At 37.0% G+C, this 24,211-nt stretch overlaps 1 protein-coding gene across 6 annotated transcripts in view; it reads right to left on the bottom strand.

Annotated features, from left to right (window-relative positions):
• Window positions 1-24,211, bottom strand: part of ANKS1B (ankyrin repeat and sterile alpha motif domain containing 1B) — a 1,163,439-nt gene that overhangs the window by 1,042,667 nt on the left and 96,561 nt on the right. The gene's annotated exons all lie outside the window — the stretch shown is intronic.

The raw sequence follows: 24,211 nt of genomic DNA, 5'->3' as shown, positions 1-24,211 counted from the left end.
GGTGCAGAGGGCAAAGCGGAGAGATTCCCGCACAGAGGATCGGTGTCGACCAGCACTCACCAGCCCGAGAGGCTTGTCTGCTCACCCGCCGGTGCAGGCGGGAGCTGGGAGCTGAGGCTCGGGCTTCGGAGGGCAGACCCCAGGGAGAGGACTGGGGTTGGCTGCGTGAACACAGCCTGAAGGGGGCCAGTGTGCCACAGCTAGCCAGGAGGGAGTCCGGGAAAAAGTCTAGACCTGCCTAAGAGGAAAAAGACCATTGTTTCGGGGTGCGCGAGGAGAGGGGCTTCAGAGCACCACCCAAAAGAGCTCCAGAGATGGGCGCGAGCCACGGTTATCAGTGCGGACACCAGAGATGGGCATGAAATGCTAACACTGCTGATGCAGCCACCAAGAAGCCTGTGTGCAAGCACAGGTCACTATCCACACCTCCCTTCTCAGGAGCCTGTGCAGCCCGCCACTGCCAGGGTCCCGTAATCAAGGGACAACTTCCCCGGAAGAACACAAGGCACGCCTCACGCTGTTGCAAGGTCACACCAGGCTCTGCCACCACAGGCTTGCCCCGCGTTCCGTACCCCTCCCTTCCCCGGGTTTGAGTGAGCCAGAGCCCCAGAATCAGCTGCTACTTTAACCCAGTCCTGTCTCAGTGAAGAACTAATGCCCTCAGGCGACCTACAAGCAGAGGCAGGGACAAATCCAAAGCTGAACCCCAGGAGCTGCGAGAACAAAGAAGAGAAAAGGAAATATTTCACAGCAGCCTCTGGAGCAGTGGATTATATATCCACAATCAATTTGATGTACCCTGCATCTGTGGAATACCTGAATAGACAACGAATCATCCCAAAATTGAGGCAGTGGACTTTGGGAGCAACTGTAGACTTAGAGTTTGTTTTCTGCATCTAATTTGTTCCTGGCTTTATGTTTATCTTAGTTTAGTATTTACAATTTATTATCATTGGTAGACTTGTTTATTGATTTGGTTGCTCTCTTCCTTCTTTTTTATTCTTTTCTTATATATATTTTTTTTTTCCTTTTTCTCTTTTTATGAGTCTGTATGTGTATGCTTCTTTGTGTGATTTTGTCTGTATAGCTTTATTTTAACCATTTGCCCTAGGGTTCTGTCTGTCTGTTTCTTATTTTTTATATTTTTTAGTATAGGCTTTAGCACTTATTATCACTGGTGGATTTGTTGTTTTGTTTGGTTGCTCTCTTCTCTCTTTTTTTTTAAATTATTTTTCTATTTTATAATTTTTAATAACAATTTTTTATTTTAATAACTTTATTTTATTATTCTTTTTTCTTTCTTTCTTTCTTTCTCCCTTTTCTTCTGAGGTGTGTGGCTCACAGGGTCTTGGTGCTCTGGCCGGGGGTCAGGACTGTGCCTCTGAGGTGGGAAATCCAAGGTAAGGACATTGGTCCACCAGAGACCTCCCGGCTCCACGTAATATGAAATGGTGAAAGCTCTCTCAGAGATCTCCATCTCAACGCAAAGACCCAGCTCCACTCAACGACCAGCAAGCTACACTGCTGGAAACCCTATGCCAAAAAACTAGCAAGACAGGAACACAACACCACCAATAACCAGACAGGCTGCCTAAAATCATGATAAGGCCACAGACACCACAAAACACACCACCAGACGCGGCCCTGCCCATGAGAAAGACAAGATCCAGCCTCACCCACCAGAACACAGGGACTAGTCCCCTCCACCAGGAAGCCTACACAACCCACTGAACCAACTTTAGCCACTGGGAGCCGACACCAAAAACAACGGGAACTGCAAACCTGCAGCTGCAAAAAGGAGACCCCATACACAGTAAGTTAAGCGAAATGAAAAGAAACAGAAACACACAGCAGATGAAGGAGCAAGGTAAAAACCCACCAGACCAAACAAATGAAGAGGAAATAGGCAGGTTACCTGAAAAAGAATCCAGAATAATGATAGTAAAAATGATCCAAAATGATGGAAACAGAATGGAAAAATACAAGAAATGTTTAACAGGGAACTAGAAGAACTAAAGAGCAAACAAAAAATGATGAACAACACAATACATGAAATTAAAAATTCTCTGGAAGGAAATCAACAACAGAATAACTGAGGCAGAAGAACGGATAAGTGACCTAGAAGATAAAATAGTGGAAATAACTACCACAGACCAAAATAAAGAAAAAAAGAATGAAAAGAATTGAGGACAATCTCAGAGACCTCTAAGACAACATTAAACCCACCAACATTCGAATTATAGGGGTCTCAGAAGAAGAAAAAGAAAGGGACTGAGAAAATATTTGAAGAGATTATAATTGAAAACTTTCCTAATATGGGAAAGGAAATAGTTAATCAAGTCCAGGAAGCGCAGAGAGTCCCATACAGAGTCCCATAGCGCAGAGAGTCCCATAAATCTAAGGAGAAACTCGCCAAGACACATATTAATCAAACTATCAAAAATTAATTACAAAGAAAAAATATTAAAAGCAGCAAGGGTAAAGCAACAATTAAAATACATGGGAATCCCCATAAGGTTAACAGCTGATATTTTAGCAGAAACTCTGCAAGCCAGAAGGGAGTGGTAGGCCATATTTAAAGTGATGAAAGGGAAAAACTACAACCAAGATTACTATAACTAGCAAGGATCTCATTCAGATTCGACGGAGAAATTAAAACCTTTAAACACAAGCAAAACCTAAGAGAATTCAGCACCACCAAACCAGCTTTACAACAAATGCTAAAGGAACTTCTCTAGGCAGGAAACACAAGAGAAGGAAAAGACCTACAATAACAAACGCAAAACAATTAAGAAAACAGTAATACGAACATACATATCAATAATTACCTTAAATGTAAATGGATTAAATGCTCCAACGAAAAGACACATACTGGCTGAATGGATACAAAAACAAGATCCATATATATGCTGTCTACAAGAGACCCACTTCAGACCTAGGGACACGTACAGACTGAAAATGAGGGAATGGAAAAAGATATTCCATGCAAATGGAAGTCAAAAGAAAGCTGGAGTAGCAATTCTCATATCAGACAAAATAGACTTTAAAACAAAGACTATAACAAGAGACAAAGAAGGATACTACATAATGACCAAGGGATCAATCCAAGAAGATATAACAACTGTAAATATTTATGTACTCAACACAGGAGCACCTCAATACATAAGGCAAATGTTAACAAGCATAAAAGGGAAAATCAACAGTAACACAATCATAGTAGGGGACTGTAACATCTCACTTTCACCAATGGACAGATCATCCAAAATGAAAATAAATAAGGAAACACAAGCTTTAAATGATACATTAAAGATGATGGACTTAGTGGACATTTATAGGGCATTCCATCCAAAAACAACAGAATACACTTTCTTCTCAAGTGCTCACGGAACATTCTCCAGGAGAGATCATATCTTGGGTCACAACTCAAGCCATGGTAAATTTAAGAAAACTGAAATTGTATCAAGCATCTTTTGAAACCACAGTGCTATGAGACTAGATATCAATTACAGGAAAAAATCTGTAAAAAATAGAAACACATGGAGGCTAAACAATACACTACTTAATAACCACGAGATCACTGAAGAAATCAAAGAGGAAATCAAAACATACCTAGAAACAAATGACAGTGAAAACACTACAACTCAAAACCTATGGGATGCAGCAAAGGCAGTTCTAAGAGGGAAAATTATATCAATACAACCTACCTCAAGAAACAAGAAACATCTCAAATAAAAAACCTAACTTTATACATAAAGCAATTACAGAAAGAAGAACAAAAAATCCCCAAAGTTAGCAGAAGGAAAGAAATCATAAGCATCAAATAAGAAATGAAGGAAACAATAGCAAACATCAACAAAACTAAAAGCTAGTTCTTTGAGAAGATAAACAAAATGGATAAACCATTAGCCAGACTCATAAAGAGGAAAAGGGAGAAGACTCAAAACAGTACAATTAGAAATTGAAAAGGGAGAAGTAACAACTGACACTGCAGAAATACAAAGGATCATGAGAGATTACTAAAAGCAACTCTATGCCAATAAAATGGACAACCTGGAAGAAATGGACAAATTCTAAGAAAAGCTCAACCTTCCGAGACTCAACTGGGAAGAAATATACAAATATAAACAGACCAATCACAAGCATAGAAATTGAGACTGTTATTAAAAATCTTCCAACAGGGCTTCCCTGGTGGTGCAGTGGTTGAGAGTCCGCCTGCCGATGCAGGGGACATGGGTTCCTTCCCCAGTCTGGGAAGATCCCACATGCTGCGGAGCGGCTGGGCCCGGGAGTCATGGTCGCTGAGCCTGCATGTCTGAAGCCTGTGCTCCGCAACGGGAGAGGCCACAACAGTGAGAGGCCCGCGTACTGCAAAAAAGAAAAAAAAAAATCTTCCAACAAACTAAAGTCCAGGACCAGATGGCTTCACAGGCGAATTCTATCAAACATTTAGAGAAGACCTAACACCTATCCTTCTCAAATTCTTCCAAAATATAGCAGAGGGAGGAACACTCACAAACTCATTCTACAAGGCCACCATCACTCTGATACCAAAACCAGACAAAGATGTCACAAAGAAAGAAAACTACAGGCGAATATCACTGATGAACATAGATGCAAAAAACCTCAACAAAATACTAGCAAACAGAATCCAACAACACATTAAAAAGATCATACACCATGATCAAGTGGGGTTTAGCCCAGGAATGCAAGGATTCTTCAGTATACACACATCAATCCATGTGATAAACCATATTAACCAACTGTAGGAGATAAACCATATGATCATCTCAATAGATGGAGAAAAGCTTTTGACAAAATTCAACACCCATTTATGATAAAAACCCTGCAGAAAGTAGGCATAGAGGAAACTTACCTGAACATAATAAAGGCCATATCTGACAAAAGCAGAGCCAGCATCATTCTCAATGGAAACCATTTCCACTAATATCAGGAAGAAGACAAGGCTGTCCACTGTCCACTCTCACTACTATTATTCAACATAGTTTTGGAAGATTTAGCAACAGCAATCAGAGAAGAAAAAGAAATAAAAGGAATCCCTATCAGAAAAGAAGAACTAAAGCTGTCACTGTTTGCAGATGACATGATACTATACATAGAGAATCCTAAAGAGGCTACCAGAAAACTACTAGAGCTAATCAATGAATTTGGTAAAGTAGCAGGATACAAAATTAATGCACAGAAATCTCTGGCATTCCTATACACTAATGATGAAAAATCTGAAAAAGAAATTAAGGAAACACTCTCATTTACCACTGCAACAGAAAGAATAAAATAACTAGGAATAAACCTACCTAAGGAGACAAAAGACCTGTATGCAGAAAACTATAAGACACTCATGAAAGAAATTAAAGATGATACAAACAGATGGAGAGATATACCAGGTTCTTGGATTGGAAGAATCAACACTGTGAAAATGACTATATTACCCAAAGCAATCTACAGATTCAATGCAATCCCTATCAAACTATCAATGGCATTTTTCACAGAACTAGAACATAAAATTTCACAATCTGTATGGAAACACAAAAGACCCCGAATAGCCAAAGCAACCATGAGAAAGCAAAACGGAGCTGGAAGAATCAGGCTCCCGGACTACCAACTATACTACAAAGCTACAGTAATCAAGGCAGTATGGGGCTTCCCTGCTGGCGCAGTGGTTGAGAGTCCGCCTGCCGATGCAGGGGACACAGGTTCGTGCCCTGGTTCGGGAGTATCCCACATGCCGTGGAGCGGCTGGGCCCACGAGCCATGGCCACTAAGCCTGTGCATCCGTAGCCTGTGCTCCGCAATGGGAGAGGCCACAACAGTGAAAGGCCCATGTACCGCAAAATAAAAAAAGACAGTATGGTACTGGCACAAAATCAGAAATATAGATAAATGGAACAGAATAGAAAGCCCAGAGATAAACCCACACACCTGTGGTCACCTTATTTTTGATAAAGGTGGCAAGAATATATAATGGAGAAAAGACAGCCTCTTCAATAAGTGGTGCGGGGAAAACTGGAAAGCTACATGTAAAAGAATGAAATTAGAACATTCCCTAACACCATTAACAAAAATAAACTCAAAATGGATTAAGACCTAAATGTAAGGCCAGACACTATAAAACTCTTAGAGTAAAACATAGGAGGAACACTCTGTGACATAAATCACAGCAAGATCCTTTTTGACCCACCTCCTAGAGAAATGGAAACAAACATAAACAAATGGGACCTAACGAAACTTAAAAGCTTTTGCACAGCAAAGGAAAGCATAAACAAGACGAAAAGACTACCCTCAGAATGGGAGAAAATATTTGCAAATGAAGCAACTGACAAAGTATTAACCTCCAAAATATACAAGCAGCTCATGCAACTCAATATCAAAAAACAAACAACCCAATCCAAAAATGGGCAGAAGACCTAAATAGACATTTCTCCAAAGAAGATATACAGATTGCCAACAAACACATGAAAGAATGCTCAACATCACTAATCATTAGAGAAATGCAAATCAAAGCTACAATGAGGTTCACCTCACACCAGTCAGAATGGCCATCATCAAAAAGCTACAAAGAATAAATGCTGGAGAGGGTGTGGAGAAACGGGAACCCTCTTGCACTGTTGGTGGGAATGTAAACTGATACAGCCACTATGGAGAACAGTAAGGAGGTTCCTTAGAAAACTAAAAATAGAACTACCGTACCATCTGGCAATCCCACTACTGGGCATATACCCTGAGAAAACCATAATTCAAAAAGGGTCATGTACCACAATGTTCATTGCAGCTCTATTTACAATAGTCAGGACATGGAAGCAACCTAAGTGTCCATCGACAGATGAATGGATAAAGAAGATGTGGCACATATATACAATGGAACATTACTCAGCCATAAAAAGAAACAAAATTGAATTATTTGTAGTGAGGTGGATGGACCTAGAGTCTGTCATACAGAGTGAAGTCAGAAAAAGAAAAACAAAAACCATATGCTAACACATATATATGGAATCAAAAAAAATAAAAATGGTTCTGAAGAACCTAGAGGCAGGACAGGAAAAAAAAAAGCAAACGTAGGGAATGGACTTGAGGACATGGGGAGGGGGAAGGGTAAGCTGGGACGAAGTAAGAGAGTGGCATGGACTTATAAATACTACCAAACGTAAAATAGATAGCTAGTGGGAAGCAGCCACATAGCACATGCTACCAGACCACCTAGAGGGGTGGGATAGGGAGGGTGGGAGGGAGATGCAAGAGGGAGGAGATATGGGGATATATGTATATGTACAGCTGATTCACTTTGTTATAAAGCAGAAACCAACACACTATTGTAAAGCAATTATACTGCAATAAAGATGTAAAAAAAAAATAAAAATTTAAAAATTTTAAAAATAAAAACAATTATCTCTGTCAGTCACATCTGACTAATATTTTGGCCAACTATAAAATTCAAGATTGAAAATTAATTTCTTTCAGAATTATTCAGTCATTGCTCTATTATCGTCTAGCTTCTAATGTTGCTATTGAGAAATCTGATGCTATTATATGTGACCATATAAATCTGACCTTCATATGTGATTTTTTTGGCCCCCTGGAAGTATATGAGTTAGGACTGTGTTTAGTTGCAGGTAAAAGAAAATCCAACATATAGATAGCGTAACCAAATAGGGAATTTCCCCATCCCCCAATGTCACAAGGAATCCAGAGATGGGTAGTTGCTGACACCATCGAATCAGCAGTTCAAGCATATCAGAGCTGAGACATCATGGGCAAAAAATGACTACCGTAGCTTCAGCCATCTTGCTCACATTCCACACAGGGAACGGTAGAAGGGGAAATAGGAGAAAGAAGTATAGCCTATATCAGAAAACAAAAGTTTTCTAAGAAATTCTTCAGCAGACTTCTACTTACAATTTAAAGGCTAGCACTTTATCACACTTGGCCATACCTAGCTACAAAGGAGCTTAGAAAAGCAAGTTTTTAATCTTTCCAGTCTCTTAAATAAAGAAAAGCAAGGGTAAAAAGAGATTACAGTGAGCTGGGGGAGTCAAACTAGAGTATGAAATTACATTAAGATGTGTTTTGCTGTGGGTCTTTCTTTTAATCCCTCGTGCTGGGCACTCTGTGAGTCCTTTCAAATTTGAAACACATGTTTTCAGTCCTGGCAATTTTCCTTTTATATGATAATTTCCTCCCTTTGGTTTTCTCTTTTACTTCCTAAAAGTCAGATGTTGGACCTCTGCTACTGATTATCTTTTTCTGCTATTTTCCATCTCATTATCTTTTAATTCTATTTTCTGGGAGATTTCCTCATCTACAGTTAACACTTCTATTGAATATTTTATTTCTTAGTGTGTTATTCTCTTATTCTTCCTTATTCATACCATGACATTATTTTATGGATGCAAAATCAACTCATCTCTCTGAGGATATTGATTATATTTTCTGAAAGGTTTCTTCTTTTTCCTGACAGTCTCTCTTTCTTATTCACTTTTTCTGTTTATTTCTTTGTTTTGGTCTCTCTTCCTGCTGGACGCTGTCCTCAATTGGCTGTTTGTAACTGGTTCTATGTTCATATCTAAGAATGAGATACTAAAAAGAAGGGATTGGAAGCTGTGTGCGTGCAGTAAACTAGACAATCGGGAGGCCAATTGTTTTTTTCTTTTCATCAGGAAAGCCCACAAGTCAGTTACCTACAGAGATTTTCTCTGGAGTGTGTAATTTCTTCAGACAAGGATCTTCCAATCTCCTGACTGAGGAGATGTGAGTATAGAAAGGTGGTTGTAAGCCTTGTTGCTAATATTGTAGAGCTAAGCATAGGAAGGGAGCTAGAAGTATCACTAATATGCAGACTTCCACTTAGTTCTCTTCACACCTACCCTCCTCCTTGCAGTCTCTCAGGTTTACTTCTCATAGATTATACCTTCCATATGTTTCAGAGTTGGGGAACTGGTAGTTGTTAGTATCCAAATATAGTTAATTTCAAACAATCCTCCTTTCGCATCCCACCTCAACCCTCCCCCACAATCTCACCCCACCTTCTATAATGCGTAGCGCCTCTGATTCTTGAGGTTTTCTCAGATTCTGCTGGATGAATCAGTTGGCTTATCACTGGTATGTCCTTCTACAGATGGTTAGATTTGACATTCACACTGCTAAGACAATTAATTCTTCCATCTGTTTTCCATCCTCCTATCCTGTAGATGATAGTTAGAGACACCTCCTAGTATTACTTAAAAGGGAATGTGTATATCTATTGTTTTTTGTTTCTTTGTTGTTTTAAGTGATTTCTTGTAAGAGACAGAAGTATTTTTCTGCCATTTTGAAACAGGTAAGTCTCTAATTATGAATTTAAAACTTAAAAACATCAGTAGATATGAACAAAATATGCTCCACAGAACAACTCTACCCACTAATATCAGTTACTATTGGTGATCATACACCATCAGTTTAGAACGGCTATTATATTGTTGATTATCCATTTCTAGTAATATGATGTGGTAATTAAAAGCATAAATTCTGAGGTCACACTGCCCAGCTTGGAATTCTGTTTCTAGCACTTTCCTAGCCATATGGCCTTGAACAAATTCTGTTGACATAACATCAATATCTTAAATTGAAAAATGTAGAGTGGTAGTGAGAATTTTAAAAGTACCTGGCACATAAATAATAAATAAATACCAGTTACTATGATTAACTCCAACACATCTGATTTTGCAAAGTAGTGAAAGTGTCAAGCACTGTTCTAAGTACTTTACAGGTGTTAACTTATTGAATCTTGAAAACAACACTATAAGGTAGGTACTATTACCAGACCAATTTTACAGAAGATGAAATTGATGTACAAATAGGTTAAATAACTTGCCCAAGGTCACAGCCAAAGGTAGATAGATAAGTAGGACTCAATTCTAAGTAATTGGGTTCTAGAGTCTCTGATCTTAACATCCTATATAGGCATGCAGCCCATGGACAGCCTCATTCAAATTTGAGTCTCCACGTTCTCCTCAGTTCTCTTGTGGAATGCAATTAAGTTATATGTGGTTCCATCAACAGACAAACTTATAGAAACATTCCAAAATGATACTCTGAAATCTGAACCAAATGATTTCTCTTTTAACAGCCTTCTATGCAAAGGCAGTGGTACAAAATGGTTGTGTACATGTGATACTCATTTCCATAATGAGTAAAGAACACAAAACATAAAAATATCATAAAGTTTTTAAGCCTACTGCTCCCAGATCATTCCTTTATCACATGGAAATGTGCTTTCTAAGTCTATCTTCTTTGTGCAAATTGAAAGATATGTAAAAGTGAAAACTCACCTTCCTCTGCCAAGAGCCCCATCAAGACAGAAGTTCTTAATTAACTAAGCAATTAGTCATGACAAGTGAAGCACACATACATAATTTTGTGATTGTTCTTCCTTCACTAAAACCATTAGCCAGAATTTAACAATATGTGTCCTTTGAGTTCTGGTTCTGGGTAAGATGGAACAATCATATTCCATTCTGTCTCTCCCACTGAATGCAGCTATAAAACCTGGACATACTGCACACAGCAAATATTTGAGACCTCCAAGGAGTAAATAATAGCAGGTGGATTGGAGAAGACCAGAATTCAAATTACCAACAGTGAGTTTCTTGTTTTTCCTTCAGTATCCCCAGCCTGGACTCAAAGCATACCAAAACCAAGAGTAGACACTAAGACGTGAACAGCGAGAGTTCCATGGAGAGAAGCCCACTAATTCTGGCTCAACAAGTAGGAAAGGGGATTCCTAACACTCAGAGGGAGTGGGAGAAATCTCAATTTTTCTTTATTATTATTTTTTATTTTCTCTTCTCTCAAGCCTCAGTCCCCAGGCAATCCTGTGGCAGTGGCAGCAGCAACAGTGATAGCAGGGAGGAACCTAGAGGTGCCTGAAACTTGGAGGAAGGAGAAAATTCCTTTCCTGTTGGAGGAGCTGTGGTCCAAAAGGGAAAGGTAAACCCCTGTGCTTTTTCTCTCTGTCTGCCTACCTCCTGGCTCTGAACCTAGATGCAGCCCTGGGACATGTATGGCACAACAGGATAACTAAAGCCCCAGTTTTCTGGCCAAGGGACTAAAAGTATTGGGGATATTTTAGAGAGGGGGAGGCTTGGGATAAGAGCTCCCTCTGAGCTGCACATGCATGCATATGATCCTAAACACCACAACAAAGATTTGAGAACTAAGCTAAATTACAGACCACCAACTACATCTCGGACTGGCCACTTGGTTGCAAACACATGGAACAGATCAAAGTAGCAACGCAAAGGCTTTGAAAATGGAATTGACACTGAAACCACAAACCACCAGAAGGGCTGGTCAGAACTTGCAACCTGAACTCTCTAGATTGATTACCTGCTAAAATAAAAATATCAACATTTTACATATAATGTAAATAAGACCCAGAGTCTTATAATACGATATTCAAACTGTCTAGAATACAATACAAAGTACTCAGCATTACAAAGAACCACTCGAATCCCAACTTACATGGGAGAAGAAAATTCACAGACATCAATGCCAAGATGACACATGTTAGAATTACCCCACAAAGATGTTAAAGTAGGTATTAAAAACACTCTTGAAATGAATGGACAGATAGAAGTTTCGGCAAGGAAAGAGAAGATATAAAAAGAAACAAATGTAAAATTTAGAACTGAAGAAATACAATAACCAAAATTTTAAAATTCACTGAATGGGCTCTACTGAATAATAAAGATGATAAAGTGTCAATAAACTTGAAGATACATCAATACAAATTATTCAATTTAAACTACAGAAAAAAATATTTTAAAAATAAACCAAGGGGGGCTTCCCTGGTGGCGCAGTGGTTGAGAGTCCGCCTGCCAATTCAGGGGACACGGGTTCGTGCCCCGGTCCGGGAAGATCCCACATGCCGCGGAGCGGCTGGGCCCGTGAGCCATGGCCACTGAGCCTGCGCGTCCGGAGCCTGTGCTCTGCAACGGGATAGGCCACAACAGTGAGAGGCCCGCGTACCACAAAAAAAAAATAAATAAATAAAAAAATAAACCAAGGGCTTCCCTGGTGGCGCAGTGGTTGAGAGTCCACCTGCCGATGCAGGGGACATGGGTTCGTGCCCCGGTCCGGGAAGATCCCACATGCAGCAGAGCGGCTGTGCCCATGAGCTATGGCCGCTGAGCCTGCGCGTCTGGAGCCTGTGCTCCGCAACAAGAGAGGCCACAACAGTGGGAGGCCCGCGTACCGCAAAAATAAATAAATAAATAAATAAATAAACCAAAATATCTAGTATTCACATCATTCCAGTTCCAGAAGGAGAAAAGAAAGAGCGTAGTGCAGAAAAAAATATTTGAAAAAATAATGGCTAAAAATTTTCCAAATTTGGAAAAAGACATAAACCCAGAGATTCAAAAAGCTCAGTGAACCCAAAAAAGACTAAATCCAAAATACCCATGCCTAAACATAAGATAATCAAACTTTTGAAAACCACAGAGAAAAAATATTGTAAAGAGCCAAAGAAAAATGATACATTACTTATAGGTAATCAATGATTTCAAAGACTGAGGCTCTTTCGTAAGAAATCATGGAGGCCAGATGGAAATGGCACACATTTTTAAAGCACTGAAAGAAAAGAATGTTCAAACCAGAATTATAAATTCAGCGAAGATATCCTTGAGGAATGAAGATGAAACAGACATTCTTAGATGAAGAATAACTAAGAGAATCCATTAACAACTGATTTCTCTAAAAGAACTGCTAAAAGGAAGTTCTTCATACAGAGAAGATGATACCAGAAGAAAACTTGAAACATGAGAAATAAAGGAAGAACAACAAAAATATAATAGATTATTCTTCTATCTTGAGTTCTTTAAAATACACTTGACAGTTAAAAGCAAAGGGTATAGTATTGTCTGATGGAGTTTTCAATGTACAAATAGAGTCCAAAAATACACCCACATAAGTATGATCAATTGATTTTTGACAAAGGTGCAAAGGCAATTCAGCAGAGAAATGACAGTCTTTTCCATAAAAGATGCTGAAACAAATGGACATTTTTAAGCAGAAAAAAAACCTCAAACCATGCTTCATACTTTATACAAAACACAATTCAAAATGTATCATAGACCTGAACACAAAACATTAAACTATTAAGTATAGTTTTTAGGAAAACACTGGAAAAAATCTTTGTAACGCTGATTTAAGCAAAAATACAATACCAAAAGCGTGATCCATAAACTTTTTTTATAAATTGGACTTCTTCAAAATGAAAAAATTTTGATCTGCCAAGACACTATTAAAACAATAAAAAGATAATCCATAGACTGGGAAAAAATGATCTGCAAATTACATATTAGACAAAGCACTTGTATCCAGAATATATAAAGAACTCTCAAACTTGAAATCAAAAAACTCATTTTTAAAAAATGAACAAAAGATTTGAAGAGACAATTTCACCAAAGAAGATACACATATGGTAACTGAGCACATGAAAAGATGCTCAACATTGGTAGTCATTAGATAAATGCAAATGCAAATGAATCCATGATGAGTTGCCATTACACACCTATTAGAATGAGAAAAAAATTGACAGTTCCAAGTACTAGAAAGATGCAGAGAAACTGAAACTCTCAAACATTGCTGGTGGGAATGCAAACTGGTACAGCCACTTTGAAAAAGTTTGGAAGTATCTAATAAAGTTAAACATACTATAAAGTTACACTTATCATATGATCCAGCAATTCCACTCTCAGGTATTTACCCGAGAAATAAATATTTATTTTGACACAAGTTTCTATATGATAAATATATAGTAGCTTTATTCATAAATACCAAAAACAGAAGAAAGAAAACAATGTCCTTAAACTCGTAAATGGATTAAAAAATTGTGGTATTCATACAAAAGAATTTTATTTACCAATAAAAATGAATGAACTATTGATACACACAAGAGGATGGATGAATCACAAATGCCTTATGTGAAGTCAAAGATGCCAGACTCAAAACACTACATACTGTACAGTTCCATTTATATGATATTCTGGAAAAAGCAAAACTACAGGGACAGAGAAAAAGATCAATGGTTACAAGAGGTTAGGGTTGGGGAGAGGAGTTGTCTACAAAAGAGCAGAATGAGGGTATTTTGGAGGGCGATGGAACTCTTCTGTATTTTGACTGTGGTGGTAGTTACATGATTATGCATTTGTCTAAACTCATAAAGCTGTACACCAAAAACAGTAAATTTTTTTCTACGTTAATTTTTTTTTAATTTAAAGCAAATGTACCTCTTCAAAAAAACAAAGACAACTTAGGATCCTATATCATCTCCACCACTTAATTTGTGATCTTAGGCAAATGACTTAATATTACAGAGCTTCAGTTCTCCAATTTTTAAAATGAAAAATATATTACTTATATCTCACTGGTGTTTTGTTTTGTTTTGTTAGTTCTTTAAAGATTCTGAGCTCCTGCATTTTCATACTCTTCTCTTCATCATATTCATCTCTTCACTACTTGGCTTGGCTAATTCCCATTTATCCTATAGGTATCACCTTAAATACTGTTTCCTCATAAAAGCCTTCACTGCTTTTATTTCATAACACTTCTCACATCTGTATTTAAATAATTATATTTAATGTCTATCTCTTTCATAAAATGGTAAGCTTCATGAGGAAAAGAACTGTTTGAACAGTTTTATCAGAATCCAAGCAATCAGAGTACCTACAACACTGGTGTGAGCTCCATAAATACTTTTAAACAAATGTTCAAAGACCAATACAAATAGCATTTCCTATTGTGTTATTAATTCTCTCTTAATATTTTTATCTTTCTCATTATATATATACAGACACATACATATCTAGTTTTTATCTTTCTCACTCTCTGTGGATACATACATGTGTGTCTACATGTATGTACCTGTATATATATATATATATATTTATATGTGCACAATAATACAATGATATATAATATACGTGCCAGCAACAAAGTTCCTTGGTAAATCAAAAGATAGCAAATATTAGATTATGCCTAGGTTGACATTTCTGTTTAATAACTTTTCCTCATTTGCAAGCATCAGCATTAATGGAAACTGACAAAAATAACAGTGATAGACCTATTTATAACCATAAGCTAAATTAAAAAATTAGTTCATACTTGAAGAGTCTGATATATATATATATATATATATATATATATATATATATAAAATTATTGGGCACACACACTAATTTACAGATCATTGTTGAGCACAAATCCAAACATACACACAGAAAAGCACTCAGGCACCAAATCTTTTTCTTTCTTATAAAAGCTGTCAAAAAATGTTAAAGATGTGACTTCCAAGAAACTCAAAGTATGATTTACAGATTACCTTACATGTAGTGACAAAATCACTCTAGAGCAGCTAGCTGCATTAATAGTTAGCTGGAACTTAATTATGGGTGCTCCTCAGAGTAAATCTCCAGAGAGCCATGTTGGATCTTTGAACCTGGCCCTGTATAAATTATCTAATGCACCACCCTACAGTCCAGGTATATACGATATTAATATCCCCCACTTAATGGATCAGTAACTGATACTCTGAAAAGCTCAATGCAGACTACAACACTAATAAATGGTTAGATGGGCATTCATACTCTACTGCTATTCTGTCCAATATGGTAGCCACTAGCCACATGTGGCCATTGAGCACTTAAAATGTGGCTAATCCAAATCAAAAGGTGCTGTAGGTATAACATACACACTGATATGCAATGCTTGGTACAAGATGAAGAATGTATAATACCTCATTAGTAATTGCTTATACTGATTACACGTTGAAATGATGTTTTAGATAGAGTAAATAAAATAAAAATTAATTTTATTTGTTTCTCTTTATTTCTTTAACGTGGTTACTTGAAATTTTTAAATTACATGTGTGGATTGCATTTTATTTCTACTGGCATCAATAAAGCACTCCTGGAGCAATACAGTTTAACAATATGAGATACTTGGTGGCGAAGAGAATTGGGTTTACATCCCAGAATCCACCTGTACTTACAGACTGACTTTGCAGAAGACTATTTAACATCACCAAGATGAACTTTTCTCACATTTAAAATTAGAATATTAAACCTATGATATAGTACTATTAAGAAGTTAAATGATATATAAAAGATCTAACAATGTGTCCTATAATTAATAGCCACCCAATGTTATTTCTCATTTCCTTTTCTTTTCCTCTTTTCCAGCCCATTTCCTTATTAAGTTAAGCTGGAGTTAAACTTCTGTAGTGGACATATTTAGTACCAGTGCCTACCATCCCCAGTGTCTTGGTCTGTGTTAATATAAACCTCGAGACCAGAAAAGCAGATATAGGCAGAGGGTCAGTGAACAGCCCAAGGTGGACACTTGATTCAAGTAAGACCCCTCTATGGTCTGGCCAATGCGTAGTGTTATACAATAGGCCCAAATAGTAGATCAATGATAATTTATTAAATCAGTCATATTTCCTCCCTGTGGAATTCATCCTAGAAATAGACACAGACCAGTTATTAACAAAAGGATAATAAAGCAGACAGAGAGAAACAGAGGTAACAAGAGAAAAACCATTTATTCATTCCACAAATATGAATGATCATCTATTATGTGCTATATGATCCAAGAGACAGGTATTAAGAGGGAAATGAATTCTCAGAGCTTTAAGAGATCCAGACACCTTCCAGTTCCAGTCCACATGTCTCTACAATAAATCCCTTTCTTTTTCCTCTTTAGATGGATGGGTGAAGGCTCTGTTCTTTGAAACCAAAATGATCTAACACAGTTTCACAAGGGAAGGCACAGAAAGGTGCCTTTCTGTTAGGTATTTTAAAAAAGACAAAATGTCTTGCCCTAGGTAATAACTCAGGTGAAAAAAGGTTTCTCCTCAAAGTATATAGCACCTTTCCTAAAACTGGTTAACAGACAGAACAAAATATGACAGGTGGGAATAGGAAGAGGGACTGACCCTAAATTTTCCTTTATAAAACCACTACCACCAGAAATATGCTTTTAAGTGTCTTACCTCCATTGCATAGAAATATGTAAGCAAAAGGAAAAAAGGTCTGCCAACTACAACTACAGACTATAAGTACTTATGAAAGACTTCTTCACTAACACAAATGCAATTCACTGTATCAGAGTCTCCTGACCATTTTGTACAGGGGAGTCTATGGGCCTCACTAAAATTATTTGGGATTCGAAGCAAAGGAGGTAGGCATTTCCTCACTCTAATGCATTATTAGACAGGCTTGAAGTCCAGGCCAGAAGTGTATTATGTAATGGACAAAACAACTAGTTGTTTTAGATTGCACTTAATTTGATAAAGTTTGATAAAATAGCTCAGTGCTTTCAGCAGGAGTACAAGATCTGGTCTCTTAGTTCTAAAGTTCCAGCCCTTGAGAAATGGTTCCCCTTGGCAAAAAACACTAGGGACTGATTTGTAAAGCAAAATTTATTTACTTATTAAAAAGTAATTTGCATTACAATTGTGTGCAAGAATCACCATGCTAAGAAGAACTCAATGCTGGTTTTAATCACTGCAAGTGGACATTCCCATTGGCCATATCTTCTTGCTTACAAAAGCATTACTAAGCACTTACTCTGTATCAAGCATTTTTATATAGGTTATTATCTTCATTCTTATGAGAAAGCATATAAGGTAGGTTGTATAACCCTACTTTAAAATAAGTAAACTGACCATTGGAAAGGTAAATAATTTGTCTAAGATCCCCATGAATGTAAATGTCAAAGTATGAAATTTGACCTAGGGCAGCCTTGCTCTTGTCCATGTTGGCCCAGAGCACTACCTTTCCAGGACCACTAATGTCTTTAAGAAGTAAGGTTTAGAAAAATGTGTCTTTCCTGTACATGTCTCACTGACTTTGGGTATTTCTTATTTCAAGAAAGACCTTTTTGGGAATTCCTTGGCGGTCCACTGATTAAGACTTTGCCTTCCAATGTGGGGGCTGCAGGTTCGATCCCTGGTCAGGGAGCTAAGATCCCACATGCCTCGCGGCCAAAAAACCAAAACATAAAAAAAAAAAAGCAATATTGTAACAAATTCAATAAAGACTTTAAAAATGGTCCACGTCAAAAAAATGTTTAAAAAATGAAAGAAAGACCTTTTTGCTTAAAGATCCCAAATCAACTAACAGTCATTTTTCTAACACTATAAATTCTAAATGCAATTGTCTGCCAACTAAGGAAGACCTAAGAACATTTTAAACAGTCATTTCCCCCAAATCCATGTGATGACTCTGGTTGCTGAGAAAGTCTGCACTAAAGGCAGAGGACTTACCAAAATACTAACAATATTTCCTTTCAGAAATAATCCAAGACAATATAAGATTGTGTTCACTTTTTCATACTGTCATGATATATTAAAAGAGGAAACTCCACTAATAAAATCAATTACTAATAGAATCTACAACAAACCAAAGGTCAGTCTTTTTACAGTATTTTAGTAGCTTGCCAAACATATTAAAACTAGAACCCAAATATCAGAACGGAATTGTGGCATGTCTTTAACTCTTCCAGAATCTTACTCTGGGTGGGGCTGAGACTGCGTTTTTAACAAGCTTCCAGGTGATGCTTGAGTAGCAACAGGACTAGGCTGTTTCTAAGCTTAATCCAATCCTGTTCACAGCCTAATCCAATTAGAATCACCTGGGTCTCAACAGGCATATGATACAGCCCACTCTCCTATCATTTTAAAACCTCCCCACATGATTCCAGTGTCCACTCTGGGCTAAGAACTGCCATGCTTGAGAACCACTAGCCTAGCTCAATCAGAGCTTTATTTCTGCTGAATGTCCTCCCTTTGAGCTCTTCTCCTCAAGTGCTATCAAAAGCCTGGTCCTGATTAACTCAGAGTTGAGTAAAGAAAATTAAACTTGGAGAGAGAATAATAATAGACACTGTGATAGTTAATTTTAGTTAATTTTATATGTCAACCTGGCTAGGCTACGGTACCCAGTTATTTGGTCAAACACTAGTCTATGTTGCTGGGAAGGTATTTTTAAATGTTATTAACATTTTTTAAACATCTTTATTAGAGTATAATTGCTTTACAATGGTGTGTCAGTTTCTGCTTTATAACAAGGTGAATCAGTTATACATATACATATGTCCCCATATCTCTTCCTTCTTGCTTAACATTTAAATTTAAATGTTAGTAAATTTAACTAACATGGGAGACTTTTAGTAAAGCAGCTCACCCTCCATAATCTGGGTGGGCCGCATTCAATCAGTTGAAGACCTTAAGAGAAAATAATTGACATTTCCAGGAGAAGAAGGAATACAGCCCCTAGACTATAACACAGAAACTCTGCCTAAATTTTCATCCTGCCTGTCCTACAGATTTCACACTTGAAGGCCCCCACAATTACATGAACCAATTCCGTAAAATCCCAATCTCTCTCCCTCTCTCCCTCTGTGTGTATATATCCTATTGATTCTGATACTCAACACAGATACCATTTATTTAAATGCAGACTATGTGCTAGAGATCAAGCTGAATTATTCACATACATTTTCTGATTTAACCCTTACAACAACCATATTAAATAGTTGAGTTAGCAAGCCATAAGGAGACAACATTGTGACCAGAGATAGAGAAGCTTCATTTAGTGACTTCGGAGAGGAAGCAGTATAGGAGATATTAGCATTAGGTGAGTCAAAAAAAAAAAAAAAGAGCCAAGGATAAAAAGGTAAGTGTTCACTGAAAAATAAAAGGCAAGAGGAAAAGGAGGAAACCTATAGATTAAAAATGACTGTGCCCACAACAAGAAATCATTCATCTGTTTTCTGCATCTACAGACTTGCCTTTTACGAACAATTACATTTAAAAAGAACATGTAGTCTTTTGCATCTGGCTCCTTTCAATGAACATAACGTTTTTGAAGTTTATTCATGTTGTAGCATGTATCAGTAGTTCCTTCCTTTTTATTGCTTAATAAAATTCCAATGTAGAGATATACTTCATTTTGTTTGTCCATTCACCATATGACAGATATCTGTATTGTTTCCAGGGCTGAGCTACTATGAATAATGCTAATATGAACATTCATGAATATTTGTTTTCTTTCACTTGGGTAGATACCTAGTATTGGTAAATTTATGTCTAACATTTTAAGAAACTGTGAAAGCTATTTTCCAAAGTGTTTGTATCATTTTATACTTTTACTAACAATAAAGGCACCAGGTGTTCTCATATCTTAGCCAACATTTGTTATTATCTGTCTTTTAAATTATAGCCATTCAATTGAATATGTGTGTATACAACAACACAGTGTGTGTTTTATAGTAAATGTGTGGTTGTATCTCTTTGTGGTTTTAATTTGCATTTCTCTAATGACTACACGTTGAGCATCTTTTCATGAGCTTATTAGCCATCTTTAGATCTTCTCTGGTGAAATTATCAAAATCTTCACCTCTTCTTTAAAAAGACTGGACATTATTTTGATAAAGATTTGAATAAACCAACTGTAAAAAAATTTTAATGATAAAATTGGTAGAAAGTTGAACATTCAGTTGATATTTGATATTAAGGAATTACTCGGTTTATTTGAGATTTGATAATAGTTTTGCTTTTTGAAGAAATAATCTTTATCTTTTACAGTGATACACTAAATAATTTATAGATGCAATGATGTGAGGTCTGTGATTTGCTATAAAATAGTCCAGAAGTGATGAATGAATATAAATAAAAGATTGGCCATATGTTGACAACTGATCACTCTTGAAGCTTAAGAAAAAGATTTCATGGGGACTCATAATACTATTTTCTCGACTTCTGAATATGTTTAAAAATTCCATAATAAGTTTTAAAAAACAAAAAGGTGACACATTGAATGCATGTATTAACTTATAAGTGCTCTTAAAATCTATTAAAGTGACCATAAAGGAACATTTAAAGTATAATCAACAAGAAAGAAAACAGGAGACATACACACATACATACATACAGCACACGCATACACACACACACACACACACACACACACACACACACATGCACAATGAGTTGCCCAAGACTACTCCTGGTGGCTCATGCCTTATCCTTTCCCCAGCTCCCAACAATGACATCCGGAACATTATGCAGTATTATATTTCAGGCTTTTGTGATCTAGCCTGAAATTCAAGGGAAATATGCCTTAAGATCCAAGCAAGATATTTTTAAGCAAACTTTTGGAATATACTCTCTTCATAAATAGGAGCTCTCTGTGCCTTTGGAATAGAAGCAACTTCATTTTTTAATGGTCTCTAAGATGCTGGTAATTAACACAAACCAGTCTGTAACCTAACAATTGCCTGAAGTTTCAGGAAATAGTTCATATATTTACTAATCATTCTTCAGTATTTATAGCAGTTGTCTTGCACAAAATCTATCTCCCAGAGATGCTTGAAATCGCTCAGTTGGTCACTTACCACTCTGGTAAATATTGTTTACTTCTCTTTTTAAATATACAAGAGGACTACATGAATTTTGAAAGTGGATGAGAGGGCACAAAAAAGGAGATATGAGAACTAATAAACTTGAGCACTGTTGCAGGTTTTCTTTTAAAAATGACTAAAGCCATCCTCAATGGCTACCTAATCATCCTAATTATTCTGGAAATACTATCAAACTATTACAAGCCATATAAAAGTTCTATGCAAATTATTCTAGATTTAAATAAAATGCATCATTTTTACTTTTTCCATTCTCAGTTGTTGAAGAACAACTTTACACTCAGCAGCTACTAGAACAGAATGTTACATACAGTGTGCCCAAATAAAAAAGTAGCACTGGGTTTATTGAGCAAAAACATGTTCTGCCATACTAGTGTTTATATCAAGGAAGGGGAGCCACTTTAGCTACAATGATTAGACAGCTTCAAGATAGAGATCTGCAGTAAGCCTTGAAAGATGGGTAGGGATAACAGAAAGAGGGGAGAAGAGGGGTTATGAACAAGGACATGACTTTTGAACAGTAAAAGATATATTCAAAAAAGGTTAAAAATCATCATCCAGCAAAGAGTTTGCCAAAATGCAGAATTCTTAGAAGAGAATTACTGGAAATAAGATTAAGGATGTAAATGTTATGCAGAGACAAACAGAAATATTTAGGTAGAAGTACAATGGGGGAAGGTATATTTTTTAAATGTACATGTGCCTATTAAATAGCAATACATATAAGGCTCTTAGCACTGTACCTGGCATATAGTAAGGCTGAATAAATATTCACTATTATTGTCACTTCCTCCTCTTCTTCCTGTTTTGGTCTTGGCTGCAGGGACCCTGTTTTTTGCAATTTGCTATACAAAATGGATAAATATGAAGAATGATGAAGAAACCAAAGATGAGGAGTTTGCCACACAAACTGCTCTGTGCTTTAGTCACAGCTTTGCGATAAGAAGACAAAAGAGCTAAGGATTAATCTCACAGATTTTTGGGTTTTTTCATAACATTTCAGAGCTCAAAAAACCCTAAGATGATGATACTTCACATTATGTAGGCTTTTACAGGGTACTCTCAAACATATTATCTCATTAATAATAATAATAGGGACATGGAGATCAACTAATTTAGTCCTTTCATTTTATAAATGAGAGAACCTAATGAAGCTAGCAAGATCAAATGACTTGGCTAAGGTTACTAATTAGTGGCTTTGGTGGTGATGATGATGGTGGTGGTGGTGGTGGTGGTACTGATACTAATAAACTGCTTAATATTTTGTGTGTATTTTCTCATTTAGCCCTTACAACAACTCTAAGAGGTAAGTATTATAATTATCTTTTTTTTTAAGTTAAAGAAACTAAGGTTTAAAAGGTTAAAAATCTTGTCCAAGGTCACACAGAAAAAGTAGCAAAAGCAGGATTCAAAAAACAGACTGACTCAAAAACCTATCCATTTAATCACTAAACTATACTTATTGTAGTTAAAATTAGAACTCAGTTCTTCTGAATCCTATCCTAGTCTAATGTTCTTTCCTTCATAGCCTATCTCATAAATTTAATGAGGTATGTGTTCAAATAGAAATCTAAATACATATTGCATTTATTTTCTAATATATTAAATTATCTGGTATGCCTAGAGAAGTCCAATGTTGCAGACTATAGATCTCTAACTGTAAAGTATATATCATAATATATTATTATGTATAATAAAGTATAATATTTATTTATAAATAAATATCATTAATTTTTAATATTTTTATAAATTATATGCATATATTTCAATTCTAGAGAAAAAAGGTTATTTCACTTTGTTATATTCTCACGGAAGTTTTCCCTGTCCTAAAATCAGGATTATTTATACAGAATATAAAAAGGCCAAACTAGCTTCTCTTAAAACTTCCACTTCAGGAAATATATAAGAATGTACAGGAAGTAAATAATAATAATGCCCTTGCTTTTATAATCTAGCTTCAGGGGATTTCAAGCACTTTACCATAACAAAGTCTTAAAATGATTCCAGGGAGACGTCCAGTTTCTGGTTCTACACGTAAGGAGGCTGGAAGTCACCACTTTGCCCTAACAACGAGTAAAAACGCTGAACAAACTGAAAAATAAAAAACTCTGCTTAGATCCATAAGGGACGGGAAGACACAGGGCAAACCACTGCCCCCAACATTGGAGAGACAGGAGAATACAGGGAGTTGCAGCTTACCAGAGCAGAGATTCAGGAGCAGAAATTGCCATGGTAACCAGTGCCAAGGTAGGAAAACCTGAACTATAAATTGAGGAATTGCTGGAGGCTTAGTGGACAAATATGAGAGTTAAAAAGTCCAGGGGTGGGGCTTCCCTGGTGGCGCAGTGGTTGAGAGTCCGCCTGCCAATGCAGGGAACATGGGTTCTTGACCCGGTCCGGGAAGATCCCACATGCCGCGGAGCAGCTGGGCCCGTGAGCCATGGCCGCTGAGCCTGCGCGTCCGGAGCCTGTGCTCCACAACTGGAGAGGCCACAACAGTGAGAGGCCCGCGTACCGCAAAAAAAAAAAAAAAAAAAAAAGTCCAGGGGTGGCTTTTATCAAACAGACAAGAGATAACAAATGCTGGCAAGGATGTGGATAAAAGGGAACCCTTATACATTGTTGGTGGGAATGTAAATTGGTATAGCCATTACTTAAAACAGTATGGAGTTCCTCAAAAAATTAAAAATTGAAATACTATATGATCCAGCCATCCCACTCCTGGATATATACCCAA

Source organism: Lagenorhynchus albirostris, chromosome 11 (genome assembly GCF_949774975.1).
Source record: "Lagenorhynchus albirostris chromosome 11, mLagAlb1.1, whole genome shotgun sequence".
In the NCBI taxonomy this organism is placed as follows: Eukaryota; Metazoa; Chordata; class Mammalia; order Artiodactyla; family Delphinidae; genus Lagenorhynchus; species Lagenorhynchus albirostris.
Note: the sequence above shows the minus strand (reverse complement) of the source record. Positions and strands in the feature narration are given on the sequence as shown.